The sequence below is a fragment of the Schistocerca serialis genome, chromosome 3 (assembly GCF_023864345.2).
Source record: "Schistocerca serialis cubense isolate TAMUIC-IGC-003099 chromosome 3, iqSchSeri2.2, whole genome shotgun sequence".
Taxonomy (NCBI): Eukaryota; Metazoa; Arthropoda; class Insecta; order Orthoptera; family Acrididae; genus Schistocerca; species Schistocerca serialis.
In genome coordinates, this window is record NC_064640.1 from 630,188,401 (window position 1) to 630,212,150 (window position 23,750).

General features: G+C 41.8%; 1 non-coding gene across 1 annotated transcript; it reads right to left on the reverse strand.

Annotated features, from left to right (window-relative positions):
* Positions 1-13,892: 13,892 nt before the first annotated feature.
* Trnaw-cca (transfer RNA tryptophan (anticodon CCA)) lies at positions 13,893-13,967 on the reverse strand. Its single transcript has one exon. It is a non-coding gene; the product is annotated as a tRNA-Trp (tRNA).
* Between the last annotated feature and the right edge of the window lie 9,783 nt (positions 13,968-23,750).

Sequence of the window (23,750 nt, forward strand, 5' to 3'; positions counted from 1 at the left end):
TACGTCACAGAAATAGCTAACGAAGTTAGATGCATCGGAAAAGGAAATGATGTTCTGAGATGTCGAGACTTTCTTCAAGCTGTAGGAAAAGAACTGGTTCTAGACCACTTGCGGGGAAGAGAGAATGCTAAGTCCTGTTTTTTACACGTTTTCTTTCATTTGTATCATCTATATTTGTCGAAATTTAAGGAACGAATGATTGAAGAGGGAAGATAGACACAAGTGAATCACAACAAAATGCTACTAACTTGTGGAAGAAGTGTAGACTGTATCAGAAGGAAAAAAAAAATTTGGAATAAGAAATTACAAAGTGATTCATTTGGTGCTTATCTTTATCCCCAGCACGTTCCGTAACGTGCAAAATTTTGAGGATTAAACGAGTGATTCACACAAACTTTCACGCGATAAGAAGTCTAGTTATTATCACTAACAACAATTAAAGGTTCTTGTTAACTGAAAAATCTCGTAACTACTGTTGCTATTCGTCATTGCCGTTAGCGCACACCTTAAGTAGTATTTTGCAATAAAAAAAACGGTTAATTAGCTTTCATGCATTTAACTGTATCCCTTTACTCCGTCATAACCTACCTTCATTTACGATTTTGTTATACTTAAGTAGGAACAGAAAGTATCTCTTACAGATTCTCCGATAACAATGTTGTTGGGCAGAAGTCACGGATAACGGAGTCTTAAATCAGCAGCTCCGCATCTACCCTTCCAGTACGTTGCTCGCTTCACATCTATCATTTCTGGTACAAATATATTCTTACCAACCAAATTGTCGAATTATCATGAAAATTTCCTTCCAACATAATACTTTTTCTGAGGGCAGTGGAAGATAGCAGTTAAGCACAAAGACATTTTCTGGATGTTGAAGACTTACTTCTTGACCGTAAAAATACCAACGCATTTTCCATAACGCGCATTACCTAGGAGAGGAGGGTACCATATGACCGGCACAAAAGAAACAAAAAACAACAATCATTAATTGTTGTTGACTTACATTGCAAACAAACTTCTTAAAGAGATGCTGGTGTGTAAGCAGGGTCCAGAACCTGAAAATATCTTTTAACACACTCCTACCATTATCATCGCTATTTCAGCAACGTGTGCTACCGAAGCTACGTATGCCCACTTAAAAAAAATCGTTAACTGTTGGTAAGTTATACTCGAAACATACTTTTTAAAGAAATATTTATGTGTAGGTGACGTCCTGAAACTGCAAATGTTGAATATGACATTCACTGAGCAACGTGACATCTGCTCCTAACAATGGAAGCTCCCCATCGCTCTCCCCTCAGATTTAGTGGTAAGATGTCCACTAGATAGTCCGTCAAGAACTGGACACAGATGAAGCATGAAAACAGGTTGAAGGTGTACTGAACTATGAAAAAAGAAGCAAACTAGAAACAGTGGAAACTCCAAACTCAAGACGTGCAACATAAAGCGACTTTGAATTGCCACGGCATCATGGTTTTGTGGTCTCGGTTTTGGACTGCGAAGGGGAATATCCTAGTTCAGATCTGCCTGGAGCCCTCCCCTCCCCGCCTCCTTTTATTTAACAAAATTATGAACTGTCCGCCCGGCCACTGACGTGTCTTTCCGCTGTATTCAAATGTCAAATTTGTGTCTGTGTTGTGGTGTGACGTCCGTTTCAAACTGCCAGGTGTAAGGAATTGACCTCCAGACGTACATACATCCTATCTATTCTACGCAAGTACCATATGTTATGACTCTTGGGTTCCGTTTTGGAGGTTTTGACTCTTGAATTTCTTTATTGTAAGTAGTTCACACCCATTTATTTGCCGTTTTAATTTTTGTGAGATGTCTATGCAGCATCTCGCCTGGTATCACTATTCACCACATTTACTGGCTACGGTAATATATTCTTAACACGTGACTCATATTCCGTAACAAATGTATAGTATGACAATTTCCAAGACTACAGAAGGAGAACGGATCGTCAGTGACTGGGTGCGAAGTTCATAATTTGGTGAAAAAAAAGTGGCGCATGAGAAATTTGAACATTGATATCCTGATTTTCAGTCGAACACTGTGACCACACTTGCTGTTTACTTGTTGCAGAACTTGAATTTAGACCGTTCGCTGTTTCTATTTTGCACCTTTTTTCACTGTTCAGTACACCTTCTTAGCCCGCCCGGCAAGCCGCTTCATGAGCGGGAAGACGTGCCGGTCCCCTTCACAGGTCCGCACGGCGGTAGGTGTCGAGGCCCGGTGCACCGGCCAGCCTGTGGATGACTTTCAAGGCGGTTTTCCATCTGCCTCGGGCGAATGCAGACTGGTTCCCCTTAATCAGCCTCAGTTACACTATGTCGGCGATTGCTGCACAATCACTGTCTCAATGTACACGTACACGATCATTACTCTACTACGTCAACATTTGGGGTTACTCTCATCCTGTATGAGACGTTCCGGGGGAGGGGGGGGGGGGGGGTCCACTGGGGGCTGAACCGCACAATAACCCTGGTTTCGGTGTGGGCTAGTGGACTGCTGTGGCCTGTTGTGGTGTTGTGAAGCACTAAGGGCTACGGCGTGTCATTTCTAGGTCCCCGGTTCAATACACAATACACACACTTTCTTTCTATTTTCGTGCATGTTCTGCGTTCAGTTTTTGAAGAGCTATCCACTGGACCATTTCACCTCAAAATCTGAAGGGTATGCGATGGCGGTTTTCCCTTGTAAGACTTAAATTTTTGCGATAGGTTTAATTGGAAAACTTAAAACATTTGTAGACTCTGGCAGAAGAATTCATCAAAAACAATAAATATTTATTTCAAAGGCTTAAAATATAAAGTAACTGACAAAATTACAACATTTCCAAAAGGTGGACACACAATCCCCCCTTCTTTCCGCCTGCCTCCCCCCATCCCCCTCCCCCCCCACCCGCCTTAGTATTGCGAGAGTCAAGTACACCATGCGTCAGAATCATCTGGTATACACATTGCCTCGACATGTTCCACAGATATCTGCAGACAGCCATGCAAATGAAAATAGTCCTATGGGCTGCATAATTGGAGTAGAGGCGATTTACACTAAAATATATTTTTCAAGTTTCATAAACGTTTTCACTGAAATCAGAAATGAATCTATTGTATGTAAATGTGTCTACACGAACAACTGACGATAACGCCGCCGAAGTAATCTCAACACATTGTAATTTTTCTATATCCGTAATGAGCTGCTACTTTCAACAATGTAAATTCCTGTACACTCACATATTTAGCAGGACATAATTCATATGTTATGAGTCAGGTCGAAGAAAAAATTCAAATACTTCAGAAATAACAGGACATGAGTGTCCAATTTGATTTAGAATAATCTCCTTCTTTCTTGCAATAAGATTAAAGCTTCCTTTCATTTCCTTATTGGTATTTACGTTCATTGATACCTATTTAATAACCAAACTACTAACTGCTTTAGTTGGTAGCAAATTGCCTTTCAAGAAAACTAATTCCTCTGCTACGTGAAAATCCATTTCATTCTAAGTTTATATCTTCAGGCACAAGGCAGTTACATTCTCAAGCAAAGTAACAGAATGTTAATGTTGAGAATGTTTGATCACACGCTGTCGTTCGAATAACTCTTCAACTATGAGCTATTATGATGATATAGTAACTGAATTTATTCATTTACTTTCTTCTGCGTGAGCGTGAGAGAATCAGTAAATTTGACAAATGAATACCGTTCTGTAATAGGGATGGCACAAAAAATTTTAACGAACTGACAACGATGTGTCCACTTCTGTTATTATAGATACACTTGAAAATGGACAGTTTCTGAAACTAGCAGTGCAAATTAAGTGATTTACAACACAGACCTGTTGGATGATCTCATTCTTCATAATCATGATAAAATCTGTGAAGTAACGATTGTTTCTGCTGACTACGCTGGATTCAGTACCTATCTTCCTGCTGGGTCTTCAAATATTCTGTAACGGAGACCAGAAATGCATTTCGTCGCACTGGTGTTGTGTACAGTCCACGAAAAGTTTTATTATCAGCGTACGTATTCAGAGTTTCTGCTTTGATCTCACGACGATATGAATTGTTAGCCATGTCGTACGAGCAGTCCTAAAGCATCGTCTGCACACCGACCAGCGCAGCGCCGCCAAACGGCATCAAGAAGGCGCTGACATGCTCGCGAATGGAAAGAGCGGGCAGCGCCACGCCTCCGGGAAGACAGAGTTCAGCACCCTCTGTCAAAGCCGAATTAAGCAGCCACCCATCGTTGGTCGCTACCCATTTTAGTCGCAGACTTCGTGAGCATCACTAACAGGAAGACGATACTTAGCGTGTGTTCTGTGAGTAGTGATAGTGTGTAAATGCAATAGTACGTAAGACGCACAAGAAACATCTCAAACTACCTCATAACGAAAAGTTACGTTTCTTTCCTTTTTAGAAATAAAATGTTCTAGAAATTTGAAACAGATCATTTTGGATTCCTTCCACTTCTCATCACAACGTATCTCGTTCTTTGCTTGTGTCGGTGTTGACTTCCACAGTAGCCTACACAACAGCTGGTGCCGCGGATACCACAACCAATGCTGCCTCCACTCTTCGTCGCTAGGTAACAGCAAGTCACTAATATTTCTCTCTTTTCTTTTAGAGGATCTTTGCTTCTAACTGGGTTCTTTCTTGCAGTCTAGCCACAACGCTTCCGCTATTTGTGTATTTGTCTTGCTGCTAATTACTTTGTTGCGGCGCTCCTCTTATTAAAATGGCTTCTGACCCACCTCCTAGACCACCTGCGACTACGTCTCCGATTGCTCTTGCTTTGATGGAATGCAGTTTATTCAGTTTCAGAACCACCAAATGATGGCAGTCCAGTAGCTCATTAACTCATAAGCATCAATTCCGCCACAACAAAGACATCCACGGCACCGCCTCCATGCATTCCCCCATTCTGAGCTTTGAATGAACAACAAGAGGAATGGAACTAGTGGTACGCTCAGGTTTACACTCATTGTGCTGCACATCAAGTGCAGTGTACTGTGAAACTTTCTTATATCTTGTAAACGCCCGGCACAGGTGTTTTCCGCCTCGCTCAGAAGTTATTCCTGATTGGCTGACCAGAGTTGTTAGTTTTTGTAGATTTAGTTTCTGTCCTCACTAAGTATCACTAGGATCAGGTATATGTTCCTGTAGCTCGTTACAGGTTCTTTCGATTGCGGAAAAAGCCAGAACAGACAAACTGTCAGTGGTTCTCTGAACTTCTGGGTTTGACATGACTGTCATTTTCAAAGTAGCTGTGGACAGCACTATAGTGATGGAATTATTCGTCTTGCAGTTATGTAAAATGTGCCAGACAGTAGGATTCTTGAACAAATTCTCAAACATTCTGATCCTACTTTAAAAGAAGTGTTAAGATTCCAAAAATGGTTCAAATGGCTCTGAGCACTATGGGACTTAACATCTATGGTCATCAGTCCCCTAGAACTTAGAACTACTTAAACCTAACTAACCTAAGGACAGCACACAACACCCAGTCATCACGAGGCAGAGAAAATCCCTGACCCCGCCGGGAATCGAACCCGGGAACCCAGGCAAGTGTTAAGATTATTGAACTTCAGGAGTTGTGTGATAGTGGCGTGGAAAACTTCGAGGTAGCTCCCACTTGCAGTGTAACGCGATGTGACGAACAGGTAAGGCCCTGAGACCGACCAGCACGTGCAAACAGGCCACCGTTCCGCGGACAGAGTAAACAAATTTCAAGGCATGTGTCTGCTGTGAAATCATGTCCCCACTGCTTTTCGTGGGACACGACTTGATCTGCTTTTGGAAAGGCAGGTAATGTAAAGTCTATGTGCTTGCAACAGAAAAAGAATGCAACCCATGTTCGCTCTTGTAAGCGTGGAGCACCTCGTCACTCAGTGAATGTAGTTTTTTCTAAACCGGCTACCGTTATTAGTAATGACCGCAGTCAGGATGTGCCTTCACCCCGCCCAAGTGCTGTGCAAAGACATTTAAACTGTTCCTGAAAATTTATAGACAATTATTTAACTTCGTAATTCGATTTACAGCCAGTTGTTAGATAATTGGACTGCAGGATCACAGTTATCACTATTTTGCAATGAGTTTAGCTGCTGGGCATGAAAGCATACGTGTACAGCTCGACACTTTGACCGATCGGATCACATTTTTGAACAGAGCTGTGCATTGCCCAAGTACAGCGGATAAAGCGACATCATGAATAGTTTCTCGTCCATTATTTGGATTAGACTACACTCCCTTGGTATGTTCCACATTTTATTACACATTCAGCCCTTTTTGTTGAGTTTCAAAGAGGGCGAAGTCATTGGAGAAACCAACATGGCTTGCCTCAAGAGAGTATTTTGCCTCTGTACTTTTCAGAACGCCAATGGCTAGCCACTACCTAAAACCGTGAAAAAGCATATATGAAGACGATCTTAGTTTAGTAAGACAAACAAAGAAGTTTAAAAAGTGGAACAATTTGTCACAAAAGCACTTAGTACATTCAGATTAAATGGTTCAAATGGCTCTGAGCACTATGCGACTTCTGAGGTCATCCGTCCCCTAGAACTTAGAACTACTTAAACCTAACTAACCTAAGGACATCACACACATCCATGCCCGAGGCAGGATTCGAACCTGCGACCGTAGCGGTCACGCGGTTCCGGACTGCAGCGCCTAGAACCGCACGGCCACCGCGGCCGGCTAGTACATTCAGAGATCCATAGTATGGATGGCTTGAAATCTAATATTCAGAAAACGCAAGGTTGTACCTTCGACATCTGAAACAGGCAGACCAATAGAAATCTAAAAGTTAATTGGGAGGGCAGAGGGCACAGAGTTGAAACACTGCTTTACACATTGGTGTCACTTTAGAGAGATGGGGAACATACCGCAAACGCTGTATCAATGACAGTCTAAGTTTGTCAGCCTGAAATAATAGGGCTGTCCAGAAAGTAAGTTCCGATCGGTCGCTAAATGGAAACCACAGTGAAAATCAGAAGCATTTTATCTGCAAGAATTAGCTACACATTCCAGATACTTCTCTACATAGTCGCCGCTCCAATTTAGACATTTGTCGGAGCGTTACACCAAATTTCCAGCACCATCGGCATCGAAGGCAGCCGCCCGTGCTTTAAGATAATTTTCTACGCTGGTCTATAGCGCCTAGCCTGAGCCCAAGTGTTTTCTTCGTATCCAGAGATTCATGTGAACAGAGATGATACTCAGGATGAGCCAATTAGGGCTGTGTTGTGTGTTATCGAACACTTCCCATCGGAAAGGCTGCAGGAGTCTCTTCACTACCCCTGCAGAGTGCGGCTGAGAATTGCCAGGAAGAAGGAAGTGCGTGGCAAGTGTTAAGGTGGGCTGCATTCATTAAGGCGAAGCCTCTCAACGGGCCCTCCTACTTGGCGGGAGACATCGTATCCTAGGCACCTTTACTCGCTCACAGTGCGCTCACAACTGAAAAGAGCGTCTTGATGCACTCGACAGTCATACTAGAGACACTACCCAACACATTTATGAAAAGCTTCATCGGGTTTTCACTGCGGAGTCCATTTCGCGACCGATCGGAACTTACTTTTTGGACAACCCTCGTAACACCATTCGGAAACTCACTGGGAGTAACTGAGGACCTAACCTTGCGTCATCAGAATCTCTGTCATCATACCCTCTTTCTCTGCAGAGGAGTATGTGTGCCCTGTATGATATAGCTATATCCAGGCACATGCAAAGTGGACGACGCTCTGAACGATGAGTCAACGCATTTGGGAGACAAGTCATCATGTATACTCATGATCTTTCTCATTATGCAGAAAGGGTGTGGTACGTTCAACGACACACATTCTGTGGATGCTTGCAAATAATAGCTTTAAAAATCCATTAAGTCGACTTAAAATTTCATCGCAGACGAATCTGACCCACGAATCTGACCCACCTGTGAGAATTTTAAACTATTCCAGTTGCGCTTTTTGAATTCATGGTGGACAGAGTACGAGGATCGCCTCCTGAATTCGCGTGTGTTGATATGTTAATTGCCATCAGCGGACTTTAATAACGAGATGGCGAACCAGTTGTGTTTAGTTAAAGGACTGAAACTCTACTTTCTGCGTAGTTCAGACGGCTTTTCGACATTCCAAAGACATGAGATTTAAATAGATAAAATTAAGTATGACTGAATGTGAATTATTAACGATTTTGTGGCTTAATAGCGCTATTGTTTTTGAAAGCCGATTGGCAGTAACTAAGCTTTAGGAGAGACTTTTGGCGCAGTGGACAGAACACTATGTACAGAAATCGGAATAAAGATGACCAAACCTTACGTTTCAGTTAATATGACACAATGAGGTTTGAAATTCGCCAAGCTATAAATGAGATAAGGGAGAGACAAATGTCTGACGCTGAATGTTGAAAGCTAGTAGGAATTCCATTTACTGCATCATCCTCAAAAATAACCTATGTGTATCGCTAGAGGCACTGTCCAAACGTTCAGTACGGAATAAGTTACATAGTACTAGCCTGCGTTTTTAGTGGTGCAGTCATTATGTAGTGCAGAATTAACGTAAGTTTAATTATTCAGGCATTTAGATACTACAAAATTATGCTGTATCCTGAAGAGATGGTACGACTTAATATTTGTATAGCAGATGCAATGAATACACTGTTAGCAATGTGTTTATACACTTCATATGGAATCACCAAGGAGTGTTGCTTCGCAATATATAGATCGTAACTTTCATGGAAGTACGTTACTGCAACTTCGTCCCATCTACTTTTAGCCCAAGTAATCAATAAATTCAAGGTGATTGATTAAAGTCATGTGCTTATACAAAATGAAACTTACGCAGGTGATGACTCTAGAAAGATATGCAACCACATTCTATGGTGTTGTTATACTTAGCGTGATATTATTTCATTAATTCCTTTAAATCCTTACGTGGGGCATATGGCTCTAATAAAGGATCACCATCTTGTTCTGTCTTCTGCTAGTATTTTCACTTTTTCCTATCCTATTCCTTGCTGTTGACCTTCTGCTTGAACTGACCATCTCCATGTCATTTTGGGCCTGCCTCCTCTGTGTCGTCCCTGAGGGATTCAATGAAGTTCTTCCTTCGCAATATGTTCGTTTGGTCTCGTAAGAGAATGTCCTAACCACCTACACCTCCTGCTTCTTATTTGAAGCTCCACTGCCTTTTGGCTTGTTCCTTCCCAGAGTGTTTCGTTAGAGACGGAATTTAGCCAAAGTACCTATAGGATGTTCCTCAGACATTTGTTGTTTAATGTCTGCATGGATTAACTGCTTCGTTATTTCCCACATTTCACATCCATATAAAAGCATAGGTTTTACATTACTTTCAAATAGCCGAAATTTTGTCCTCAGTGTTACTTCCTTCGATCTGCAGATAGAGCGGAGAGTTGTAAGAGCGCCTTTGGTTTTGTTGATGCGGCTGTTAATGTCCCCTGTTGCACCATCATATGGTGTAATTATGCTTCCAAGGTAGCAAAACTTAACCACCCTTTCGATTACCTGGCTCTCACGCTTAAGCTCTGCGGTGTTGTTATCATTTGCCCGCATGTCTTTTGTTTCGTGGGCATTAATTACGAAACTGATTTTCTTTGCTGCAGATTTCAGATATTCTAGTTCTTTCACGTCGTTGAGGCTGTGGGGTAGAAGGCAAAGATTATTTGGAAAATCTAGGTCTTCTACATGTGTCCCATTGCTCCATTTTATGCCTCTCACTTTATCCATTACTTGCGTCATTACAAGAATCAGTACTATGTTAAATAGTATCGGTGAGAGCATGCAGCCTTGCCTAATTCCTGTTTTCACTGCTATTGTATCTGAAAGCAGACCTTCATGTAGAACCTGGCACACGTATTTTTCATACGTGCACTTGAGAAGAGAAATTATTTTCTTGCGAATTCCAAAAGTTTGCAGTGAGCTCCATATTTTTGTTCTAATTGTACCGTCGATGGCCTTTTCAGAGTCTACATGCAGCCCGTAAACTGGCAATTAGTATTCATACGAGTGTTCAGCTATCATTCTCAAGATGTTTACCTGATCAATGCAAGAGCGACTTTCCCCGAATCGTGCTTGTCGTCTTTTTATTTTCTTGCCTACATATGCTTTTATCCCATTTAGTATTATTTGCAAGAGGATCTTGTTTGGGACTGACAGGAGGATGATGCCTCTCCAGTTATCACAAACCGATAGCTCTCCTTTCTTTGGGAATTTGATAAGCAAGTCTCTGTTCCAATCATTTGGCACTTTTTCGTTCATCCATATTGCTGTCAGGAGCTGATGTAAAATTTCTGCTGTTGTAGGGGGATCTACTCTGAGTAACTGTGAACTGATGTTGTCCAGGTGCTGAGCTTTTCCGTTTTTATTTGTTGCACTGCTTTGGCGATTTCTTCTTTAGATGGCGGTTCTACGTTAATAGCCATTTCTTCTGATAGTCGTTCCTCGTCCACATTCAGTTAAGTTACATCGTCATCTGTAGTTTCACGGATCAGAACGTTCTCGAAATGTTGATTCCATCTCTGCACTTCGTCTTCTCGATTTGTGAGTAATTTTTCTTGCTTCTCCTTGACTGGCAATTAACCCCCAAATTTCTTATTTGACAGTTGCCTTGTGATGTTATGCAGGGTCCTGCTATTGCCTCCGTTAGCTGTTGCTTCCGCCTTAGCTGCGAGATTATTGATGAAGTTTCTCTTATCTTTTCTGAAAATCATGTTCATCACCCCATTTAATATGCAGAGTTCCTGTTAGATTTCCTCTTTTACTTTCCTTGTCTGTGCGCAATTTAGCCAGAGTTTTGCCTTCCTTCTCTGCTGTATTGCACCCCAAATATGGTCATGGATCTTGTTTCGTCTGCCGTGGTCCCTTGTTCCAATAATTTCTTCAGCATTCTGTGCATAGGTCCTTTTTTACTGCATCCCACTGACCCTCAATGTCATTGTCTTCGATTCCTCTGCTAAGCATTTCAAAACTATTTATCAGTAGGATCGAGACCTCCTCTCTGACTTTTGTACTGTCCAACTTCTCAAAATTAAACTCAATCCTCCTCTGGCCGAAATATCTTTTGCGTGCAGCTATTTATAGATGGACTGTTGCAAGCATAAGGTGGTGGTCGCTACCGACAACAGAGCTGTAGTTCTATTACGCCCAGTGACCCACTCTTGCTTTCTGTGACGTAAATATTCCGTTCCGCTCATGAAAGATCACGCACACGAGAAAGAATCGTAGTGGCAGAGCACCTCCAACTTCTCTCAACACAATAAATAACTTTACAGACAATTTAACATCCAGATTATCACTCGGCACAACGCTTTAACGCATTAATGTTAGTTGGCCTTGATACAACTCTATTACTACCTCTCATTTCCATGGTACCTTTCATCTGCATTTTTTCTTCAAATCTCGATTGGTCAAACTTGAAAACAGATACCCTAGTGAACGAAAAGATAAGCTTCTTTATCTCATCTTCAAATTTTCGCGCCGATTTCACAATTTTCTGTGCATAGTCGAGTTGACACTTTGCTTGAAATTTCGTTTTCCAGTTCTGTAGTACTGTTTGAATTTATACAACAATGCACTGCTTCTCTTGAAATCACTGTAATCTGTGTCGCGGGCAGTTTGATATGCATAACGTAGTAGGTCAATATCATGCTCATCCTGTAAATTGTGTCGAGCATCTTTGAAACGTGCTAACACCAGTTTTTCTAACAAGTGCGCCTTGTTCTCCCTTGCATATCCATAGAATTTCTTATGAACTATACGGTCATATTGCTGCGGACGCACTCTAAATCTGTTCATAAATGTTTTACTACTATGCTGTGGATGATCTACCATCTATGTAAATATGTTTAGTACCCGCACCTTGGACAACCATTGTCCTTTACTACGTTTCATTACAGACAGGATTTGTGGCTTCCTGTACGAAAAAGATGAAATACATTGCTCGACACCTGTTTCTGTATTACTTTCACATGTTAAGCACGCATCGTCGTAATTATAATTATCATGTACTTCTTCCTTACAGTCGAGTGTTTACGACGCCACACATTTCACTGATTCATTTTGCAGGAACGTTAATAGTTCATCTGTCACTTCTTTCTCACCCAGCGAAATTTTTCGGATTCTTTTCTGACGAAATGTCCATTTCGGCAGCTGTTTTTTGTAGATATAATGCAATATTTGCTTTGTTTATCGTTGCCATGTCTCTGTTTTGTATCAATACCACTAGCGATGTGAGACTGTTCTGAGTTTCTCGTCGAGTAAGCTCCGTAACCTAATGTGCTCACCACTGGATACCTCCAGTCCCGATCCCTTTATTCTTAGCAGCCAATGTTGCGTTGCATGGTAGGCAATATATGTGGCATCGAATGCCGTAAACATCATTGGTCTTTAACGACCTCGCACTCAAGGGGTTTATTGTTAGCTAACAGCAACAAAAAATCCTAAAAAAATCACACTGATTTGCACTCACAAACCCCCACATTGGCAGTCAGTCCTCCTCACGTTTAATGTCCAATTTTAATGTAATATGTTATACGTACTGGTCATTAATCTGTGAGCGTTAAAATGGAAATTAATATCTTTTTAGGCCCAAGCGTGCATTAAAACACATTCCTTAATACCTGTACCTTTAATAGAAAACATGCCCTCGTATACCCAAGGCTAGCACGAATACGCTAACAACTGCGTCCATTATTATGTCCAATCATTTTATATCTACGCAGCCACATTGTTCGGTACCTTGGTCGTATGCTACATCATTCATAAAAAAATACTTAATGATCCTCTCTCCCTCTTTGCTCCTTCAACGTAAACAGAAAATTTGGGCCGAATGGCTATATGAAACCACTGCAGATAACCACTTACAAGACATTTTGAAGCGAACCCAGAATATTTGGGGATGAAAAGCTGATTAATCACAAAAACACATATTATTATACAGATTAAAAAATCTGTGCGCAGTCACTTAACTCATGTTATTGAAATGATGGATTATTTGTATGATGATAATATCCTGAAAACGCGAACTATGAATTAGCATACTACACTGCTGTTGTTTGTGGCCCTGTGGGAGTCGGCGATTGTCGTCTGCTTCCGTAAACGATGCGTCCTCAGACAAGGTAGGGATCGTTATTTACCTTTCGCCACTATTTCTCCTCTATAACCTGATCTCTTCCATTAACGGGTGTCAGCTGACTCTTTTTTTTCGTAACGCTGTTTTCCGAAACACTTCTCCATAACGTTCTTTATAAACACAGTAATATGCTGTCATTATTATTCATACCTTACTATTTTATCTTATGGGTATCTGCGGTGCCGTAATCTGAAAAAACTGAATTTCGGAGTAAACTTTAACCTTTTCAGCTAGTGCAGTCAGGTCATTTAGCCACAGTAACAATACTACCTACAGTGAACGTCCCAAACTCTTGGTTATCCATTCCGGTCTCCACAAGCTCTGGTGTGGACGCATATTAAGAAAAATCCCCACAGACCCAAGGTCTCACACGAGAAACAGAAACTATCATAACGTACGAGGGCGTGCTAAAAAGTAATGCCTCCGAAGTATTATTATGTTCTCAGTATCAGCTGAGGTATTACATGTCATGGATATTTCCTCGGTAGACTTACCGCTTCGCTGACGCAATTGTAGTGTGTAACGTGACTATGTGTAACGTGCGTGAGCAACGGCACCCTGAAATAGAGTTTGACCAATTAGAAGAGCAAGTCACACATGGAGCACCCTCTCGGTCAGCATAACAATACGAGACCATACACGAGCGCTGCGACATACTGCTACCAGGCACAAAATGTATTCAGAATGAGATTTTCACTCTGCAGCGGAGTGTGCGCTGATATGAAACTTCCTGGCAGATTAAAACTGTGTGCCCGACCGAGACTCGAACTCGGGACCTTTGCCTTTGGCGGGCAAGTGCTCTACCAACTGAGCTACCGAAGCACGACTCACGCCCGGTACTCACAGCTTTACTTCTGCCAGTACATCGTCTCCTACCTTCCAAACTTTAATATCTATACACACTTCTGATAAATTTACTGGCAGAAGTAAAGCTGTGAGTACCGGCCGCGAGTCGTGCTTCGGTAGCTCAGTTGGTAGAGCACTTGCCCGCGAAAGGCAAAGGTCCCGAGTTCGAGTCTCGGTTGGGCACACAGTTTTAATCTGCCAGGAAGTTTCACAAAATGTATTGGTTACTACATTATTTATTTAGCGAAATGTTTCGAGGTGATATCTCAGCATCAGGCTATAGTGGCATTACAAAAACATTTAACAGAAGTGTGTATAGATATTAAAGTTTCTTTACATGACGGCTATGATCATCCCATGGAGAGAGAGAAGGATAAGTTGATACGAGGTGATGTCACTTTGTATATTGGTTCATATGAAAAATTTAGAAAACTGTCACTTACTTTGTTCTTGTGGTGTGGCAGTCTTCTTGTGTTGTCCTGAGGAATTGCTACTTCCGTGGCTCTCTTTGACTTCTTCACCATTGTTCACAAATTCACAAGGTTGACTTTAAAACACGGTAACACAGAACAAATCGGCAGTGCAGAAAAACAAGATGGCGGGCAAAAGAAGCCTAGTTTTGATTTAACTACGGAAAGGCCGATTCCGTTGTTATCAGTAGCAAGTCTTCTGCATGTCTTGAAGTCGATAATGGTTGGCGTAATATTTTACAAAATGAGTAATGCGACAACTTTATAATACAAGTGATGGTAAAAGCTTTCTATTTTAAGAATTACAAAGATATTTCTGGGATCTATATTCATGTATCACCTTAATGTCATATACTTATGATTTAATAGCAGTGAACTGAAACTGGTAAAGAAGTGTGAAATTTTTAGCTCTGTCATTTCATTTAGAATCTCGTTATTCCAATTATGGCTTTGGAGAAATATTTTCATTTCTTCCCAGATGTCCATAAACTATCATAACGTACGAGGACGTGCTCAAAAGTAATGCTTTCAAAAATATGCAATATTTTGAAGTCGCTGTCGATTGAACACTGTGTCCTGATTCATTTATATGTTTTGCTAAAGGTGGCTTATTAGCTTTATCCTGTCTGAAATAGTCGATGTGACTTTTGAAACGGATTTTTAAATTTCTTCCCGTTTGGCCGATGAATGTAGTATATGTCGCAATGACTATACGTAATTTTTTAAATTCCTGATCTGCTCTGTAGGAGCCGGCCGATGTGACCGAGCGGTTCTAGACGCTTCAGTCTGGAACTGCGCAACCGCTACGGTCGCAGGTTCGAATCCTGCCCCGGGCATGGATGTGTGTGGTGTCGTTAGGTTAGTTAGGTTTAGGTAGTTCTAAGTTCTGGGGGACTGATGACCTCAGATGTTAAGTCCCATAGTGCTCAGAGCCATTTGAACCATTTGCTCTGTAGGTCGTATGTTGTCATGGACCAGTTTCTTTCTTATGTTCTTGTTGGTATCAAAAGTGATCCTGATATCTGTGTTTCTAAACAGCTTGGTTACTTTGACTGAGATGACCCCTAAATATGGTATCGTTGTATAGTTCGGTTTCTGTATGCTGTGGGAGCTAGCCATGTTCGTTTGCTTTTGCTTTTTGTTATGTGTTGTGTTTCTATTTTATGTTCGTAATAGCCATTGCTGTGTGCAATGTATTTGATGGAAATCAACACTATTTCGTAGTCAGCGGTATTAAGTGGCAATCCCTGTGCTCCGTTCAACAGGGATCTGAATGCACCCTGTTCATGTGAGTTTGGGTTTGTGGCAGATTTAGTAATGAGTGTCGCTGGTCGTAGGTTTTCTGTGTACGTTGATGTTCAGGGTCTGGTTTGTGTTTGTTATCGTTATGTCTAAAAAAATTATTTTATTATAATTCTGGTTGTCTATGGTGAAATATATGTTACTCTGTAAGTTATTGAACCTCAATCGATAGGGTTTCTATTTCTTCATTACTACCATCATACACAATTAATCTATCCTCTACATATATGTAGCAGTGCAGTTTCTTCGGTGATTATGTCCTTGGTTTTCGGAAGTTTATTTTCAAGGTGATTAATGAAAATGAAGCAATGATCCCACTGAGAGGACTTCCCGTTGCTATGCCTACATCTTTGTTTTACATTTTGCCATTGAATGTGAAATAATTGTGGAAGACGACAAGCTCTAGCAATTCTATTAGCTGAACTACACTGAAGAGCAGAAGAAACTGACACACGAGCCTTATATCGTGTAGGGCCTCCGCAAGCATGAGGAAGTGCTGCAGTCCGACTTGGCATGGACTCAACTAATGGCTGAATTAGTTCAAATGGTTCAAATGGCTCTGAGCACTATGGGACTTAACACCTGAGGTCATCAGTCCCCTAGAATTTAGAACTACTTAAACCTAACTAAGCTAAGGACATCACACACATCCATGCCTGAGGCAGGATTCGAATCTGCGACCGTAGCGGTCGCACGATTCCAGACTGAAGCGCCTAGAACCGTTCGGCCAGTCCGTACGGCTATGAATTAGTACTGGAGCCAACTGACATCATGAATTCTGCAGGGCTGTCCATAAATCCGTAAGAGTACGAAAGAGTGGAGATCTCTTCTGAACAGCACATTTCAATGCCTCCCAAATATGCTGCATAACGTTCATATGTGGGGTGTTTGGTGGCCAGCGGATGTTTTTGAACTCAGAAGAGAGTTCCTTGAGCCACTCTGTAACAATTCTGGACGTGTGGGGTATCGCATTGTCTTGCTGGAATTGCTTAAGTCCGTCGGAATGCACAATGGACATGAACGGATGCAGGTGATCAGACAGGATGCTTACATACACGTCACCTGTCAGTCGCATCTAGACGTATCAGGGATCTCATATCACTCCAACTGCACACACCCCACACCATTACAGAGCCACCACAAGCTTTAACAGTACGCTCATGGACTCATGAGGTTGAGTGCATACCTGTACACGTCTATCCGCTAGGTACAATTTGAAACAAGACTTGTCCGAACAGGCAACATGTTTCCAGGATGAAATGTTCACTCTGCGGCGGAGGGTGCGCTGATATGAAACGTCCTGGAAGGTTAAAACTGTGTGCCGTACCGAAAGTCGAACTCAGGACTTTTGCCATTCGCGGGCAAGTGCTCTACCATCTGAGCTACCGAAGCACGACTTACGCTCCATCCTCACAGCTTTACTTCCACCAGTACCTCGTCTCCTACCTTCCAAACTTTACAGAAGCTCTACTGCGATGTTTCAGAACTGGCACTCCTGGAAGAAAGGATAAGGCGGAGACACGGCTTACCACAGCGTAGGGGCTGTTTCCAGATGAAATTTTCACTCCTGAGCTGATATGAAACAAGCAAGCCATGTCTCCGCAATATTCTTTCTTCTAGGAGTGCTAGTTCTGCAGTATCGCAGGATAGCTCCTGTGTAGTTTGGAAGGTAGGAGACGAGATACTGGCGAAAGTAAAGCTGTGAGGACGGGGCGTGAGTCGTGCTTGGGTAGCTCAGATAGAGCACTTTCCCGTGAAAGGCAAGGTTCCTGAGTTCGAGACTCTGTCCGGCACACAGTTTTAATCTGCCAGGAAGTTTGTTAACATGTTTCCAGTCATCAACAGTCCCATGTCGATGTTGACGGGCCATGCGAGGCGTAAAGCTTTGCGTAGTGCAATCATCAAAGGTACGGTACACGAAAGGGCCTTCTGCTCCGAAAGCCCATATCGATGATGTTTCGTTGAATGGTTCGCACGCTGACACTTGATGATGGCCCAACACTAAATTCTGGAGTAATTTGTGGACGGGTTGCACTTCTGTCACGTTGAACGATTCTCTTCAGTCGTCGTTGGTCCCGTTCTTGCAGGATCTTTTTCCATACGCAGAGATGTCGAAGATGTGATGTTTTACCTGATTCCTGACATTCACGGTGCGCTTGTAAAATGGTTGTACGGGAAAATCCCCACTTCATCGTTGCTTCGGGGAAGCTGTGTCCCATCGTTTGTGCACAGACTATAACACCACGTTCCAGCTCACTTAAATCTTGATAATCTGTCACTGTAGCTGCAATAACCGATCCAAAAACTGCGCCAGACACTCGTGCTACAGAGGCGTTGCCGATCGCAGCGCTGTATTCTTCCCGTTTACATACCTCTGCATTTGAGTAAGAATGGCTATACCAGTTTCTTTGGTGCATCAGTATATTTCGGCTGTGGACTTTGTTTGACATTTTAATAATATTTTTTTATATCTACAGCTTTTGTAATGGGTATAATGCTGTCTATATTTACTATGTCAACGAAAATTAGCTTCGCATCGAGTTGATTAAGTTCCTTTTATTAATAAAACGGTAAGAGCTTGCACATACAGTAATTGTTGACAGTACTTTTCAGCACGCCCTCGTATCCGGAATACGCTTGCAGAGTAACATAAAATGGAGTGATATGCAGCAAGAAAAGCCGATGCCAGATTAAGATTAATTCGTAGAATCCAGTAATGACCAGCCATCTGCTCCATCAAGAGTACAGTAAACCAAGAATGTATGCTGATGTTCGCATTTCAGCAACATGGTTCTCCTGCCGCTATTCGGGTGTTACTGCGAGCTGATCACATATAACCTGGGTTTGTCTAACCTGACCATCCTGACTCGTAACAGCCATGGAAGTTAGAATGTAGGATGACGCGCTTACGCCGAAAATGTTAAGCCTCTTCAACCATATTGGTGAGTCTCAGTGAAGTGTTCATATTGCTATTCTGCTCTCCAATTCACATAAAGCAGGAGTAAAATGTTCGGCTGTTCTGCCGCGAGGTACACCACGCTCAGTGAGGAAGAACTGGCATTAAGAAATTAAGTTTTCAGAAGTGTCATGAGTAATCATTCATGAATCTACATTGTTTCAAAATACCTACTCAGAACTGACGTTAAGTGGGTGTGTTTGACTCAGGGATATTAAGAAGGAACAGATTTCTAAGACTCAGCAAGATGACGGACAGGCTTGAACTTACGTCTGTATTCGACATAGATAAGGTCTCCTCTCCTGCAGTCCAACCTCCTTGGTAACAGCACATATGGCCCATAAGAACTGCTGCTGGAATGTGATAGGTATACAGAAATATCATTCCAGGATGAGCAGGGATTGTGCCAACCGATGCTAGCACCGTGGGTCATAACAGATTAATGGATGAAATTCGCGTGTGGGACTTGCCTGATTATTTTTTCTCTTTGACCTTGGTTTCAAATAGTAAGAAGATGTGGGACGACGAGTAAACTACCACACAAAAAGGTTGCGCAAGTATTCCACCACGGTGGACTTATGGAGAGGATAGCATCAACTAGATGTGCCAACTGGAGGATAGGCCTGAAGCAGCATTTATAGTTACCTTAGAAGGCCATCAACATCGCCAACATGCTCTTTGGATTAAAAACTGTTCAGGTGACAGTCCAGCAGCTACTAGATGGCGTATTATGTATGATTATATGATAGCTGAACAAACACTGGTATCAGTTACTTCTGTAAAATATCTGGGAGTATGCATACGGAACGATTTGAAGTGGAATGATCATACAAAATTAATTGTTGGTAAGGCGGGTGTCAGGTTGAGATTCATTGGGAGAATCCTTAGAAAATGTAGTCTATCAACAAAGGAGGTGGCTTACAAAACACTCGTTCGAACTATACTTGAGTATTGCACATCAGTGTGGGATCCGTGCTAGGTCGGGTTGACAGAGCAGATAGAGAAGATCCAAAGAAGAGCGGCGCGTTTCGTCACAGGGGTATTTGGTAAGCGTGATAGCGTTACGGAGATGTTTAGCAAACTCAAGTGTCAGACTCTGCAAGGGAGGCGCTCTGCATCGAGGTGTAGCTTGCTGTACAGGTTTCGAGAGGGTGCGTTTCTGGATGAGGTATCTAATATATTGCTTCCGCCTACTTATACCTCCCGAGAAGATCACGAATGTAAAATCAGAGAGATTCGAGCGCGCACGGAGGCTTTCCGGCAGTCGTTCTTCCAGCGAGCCATACGCGACTGGAACAGGAAAGGGAGGTAATGACAGTGGCACGTAAAGTGCCCTCCGCCACACACCGTTGGGTGGCTTGCGGAGTATAAATGTAGATGTAGATGTAGATGTAGATGTAGACTAAGATCCGAGCAATGTACGGTATATCTAGATGACAATATTGCTCTCACTAGGCACATCGGCGAGTATATTGTTTCCGAGTGTTCTAGATCAACTCGGAGGCATTTGTCCTGCCCCAAGCATAGAGAAACTTTCATTCATTCTGTATGAGGTATGCTACTTACGTCACTTCGTGAGTAAGAATGGAATCAAACCCTACACGTAAATTCTGGTACCCCTGTCCTATTTTCCTATACCCATCACAAAATAAGGATTGCAATCCTTTCTCGGTTTGGCAATTACTGTCATCTATTTGAGTCCGATTACACAAAAAATGCATGCTCTCTCAAGCAGTCCTGAAAAATGGTGCCAAATTTTATTGCCGTTCAGGGTAGCCGTACGGTCTAAGGCGCCTTGTCACGGTCCGTGCGGCTTCCCCCATCCTCATTCGGGCATGGGTCTGTGTTTGTGTTGTCCATAGCGTAAGTTAGTTTAAGTTAGATTAAGTAGTGTGTAGGCTTAGGGTCCGATGACTTCAGCAGTTTGGTCCCATAAGACCTCACCACAAATTAAAAAAAAAAATATATATATATATTGGACTGCGGAGTTTGAAGTAGATTTTGTGCGTTTGAGCCTCATGTTCTGTTCTGATCTATATGACCCAAAATTTTTACTACCTTCGTTTCTCAGTGTTTAATACTAAGGTAACTTTATGAACTGTGGTGAATTTGTCTCAAAATGCACAAGCAATGCATGTATAAACATATATTAAAATGTTGTAGGTAGTTTAGCCGTATGCATTAATAGAAATATATGTAATGTTCGGTTCATAATGACTCAACACAAATATTACTACTCAAATGTGAAATATTTTTTAGGTTTTTGTTATACATTACGGTAACGATGTTTGTGGTTCCAAATTACTCCGAACAATCGAAAAAGCCTGTTTATGTACAACAATTTTCTTGTTTCCTGCTGTTTACTAGATACTGCTTGGCATTTCTCAGTTGTTTCAATACTGTTCCTGCTCACTTTTAATTGTTACATCATGGCATTTAGATCTTCGACTTTACTTGAATATGTATTGTTTTCGCTCATTTTGAATTGTGACACTATAGAAATTAGATCATTGACTGATAATGAGTTGGAAGAAATGGTAAATTACTCAACAAATGAAGGAGCACATTCCAAGTTTCAGGATCATGGCAGTAATGTAACTGAAACAAGTTTTCTGATGACAATGACGACAGTGCCTGTACAAAATAGTACATACCCTTTTATTTCTAAAAAATATAAATATACTCGCAGAATGGCAATTACACCACTGCACAACATGGCTGCCTGTCCTCTTCGAAAATCATCAAGAGTAACCTAGGTGTTACCAAGTACGTAACTAGCGGATTAAGACATGCTGAAAGGTCAACTGATGTTGTAGTTTACACTGTTAAACAGAATAATAGACATGTCCAATATTAAGGGACAGGATTTATGGGTAAACCTGGAAAGTCACTGGTAGCATAGCACATTGCATTAGGGAGGCATTCCAAAAGAACAGAAGATTTTCTGAGGATGGTCAGGTGCATTCAAAATCCTGAAGCTAGGGCAAGTGTGTCATATTTGGAATACCTATTACACGTGCACTCGGTAATCTGTGGCCAGAAATAAATGCCAGTAAAACACACATTGTGGAAAATGTAATAAACATGAAACTTCCTGGCAGATTCAAACTGTGTGTCCGACCGAGACTCGAACTCGGGACCTTTGCCTTTCGCGGGCAAGTGCTCTACCAGCTGAGCTACCGAAGCAAGACTCACGCCCGGTCCCACAGCTTTACTTCTGCCAGTATCTCGTCTCCAACCTTCCAAACTTTACAGAAGCTCTCCTGCGCAGGAGAGCTTCTGTAAAGTTTGGAAGGTTGGAGACGAGATACTGGCAGAAGTAAAGCTGTGGGACCGGGCGTGAGTCGTGCTTCGGTAGCTCTGCTGGTAGAGCACTTGCCCGCGAAAGGCAAAGGTCCCGAGTTCGAGTCTCGGTCGGACACACAGTTTTAATCTGCCAGGAAGTTTCATATCAGCGCACACTCCGCTGCAGAGTGAAAATCTCATTCTGTAATAAACATGTTTGCAAAACACGTATCACTGACCTGCATCCAAACTGCAGTGAGTAAGAATAACAGTTAGAAAATGAAAGTCATTAATTTTAAAAGTAACTGCGTGTGATGATGAATGTTGTTTTATATTTACAATTTTGTTGATATTTATGTGACAAATTGTGTCCAAACTGCAATCTGTAAAGTAATAAAAAAGTATAATAGAAAAATAATGTAATGTCTTCCGTTCTTATTCAGAACTGTCTGCTGTTCCCAATTTAGATGTAGATGTAGACTAAGATCCGAGCAATGTACGGTATATCCAGATGACAATATTGCTTTCACTAGGCACATCGGCGAGTATATTGTTTCCGAGTGTTCTAGATCAACTCGGAGGCATTTGTCCTGCCTATTATAACTATTATTATTATAAAAACATATACGTATATAACAATGTCAACAATTGTACGAAAAATATGTGCTAGTAGAATTTTTTTGCAACATTTTTATGTCACGTGGTATTAACCCGAACAGTATAATTGCTTAGTAAGTGCAAACATAAAAGCAGAGTTGAAGCACCTTCTAACATCTAGCACCACTCTGGTGCACCTGGACTATTAAAAAAGAACTTGTCCTATACTGCCATGCCAGTGATTTAGCAACTGGATGCGTATTTTTACAGGATGTTGATAGAGTACAACACCTTACCACAGACGCATTCCATCAACTGAAGAGCGCTGAAAGCAATTACTCCACAAGAGACGACAAATTAATGAGGGCGGTGAATGCGAAGAAAAATTCCTCTTCCACCTTGGTAATAGATGTTATAGAGAAATTTCTTATCTTTGAGCCTTCATGTGCTTCGTTATTTCAAAGACCCTACCAATGGGCTCATAATACAGAGGTAGCACGTTAAGCTTCCTGTGGGCGGGTAATCAAAAGAAATCGATGATAAAGAATTCCTCTACCAGACTCCACAAGCAATGAGGGAAGCATGTGATCCTGTCTGAATAAATCTCACTTGTATTCTATGTCTGAGGGGTGGATCATACACCCTTGTACTACTCACTGTTTGTGAATGATTATAACTGCTGTTAATAAAAAAAAAGTGAAAGTAGTGGAATTCAATAATTCAATAAATTACTGCACTGTGTTCGGCTGTTTTGTTTCAGTGACGAAAATAGCGCCACCAAGATAGCATGGATTTCGATATTATGCGGTTATCGTCAGTGTCCCATATGTCATGTCATGATCGCATAGTAAAGGGCATGTGGCTTGCGAAGCCATGGACAAGATACTGGACTGCGTTCTAGGCGCTTCAGTCTGTAACTGCGGGACCGCTACGGTCGCAGGTTCGAATCCTGCCTCGAGCATGGATGTAAGTGATGTCCTTAGATTAGTCAGGTTTAAGTAGTTCTAAGTTCTAGGGGACTGATGACCTCACAAGTAAAGTCCAATAGTGCTCAGAGACATTTGAACCATTTTTTTGTTTGTTTAATTGTTTCTTCAACAGTGTTCTGCCCCTTTTTGTATACCAAGGAGGATCAGCTCCGTCGTTTGTT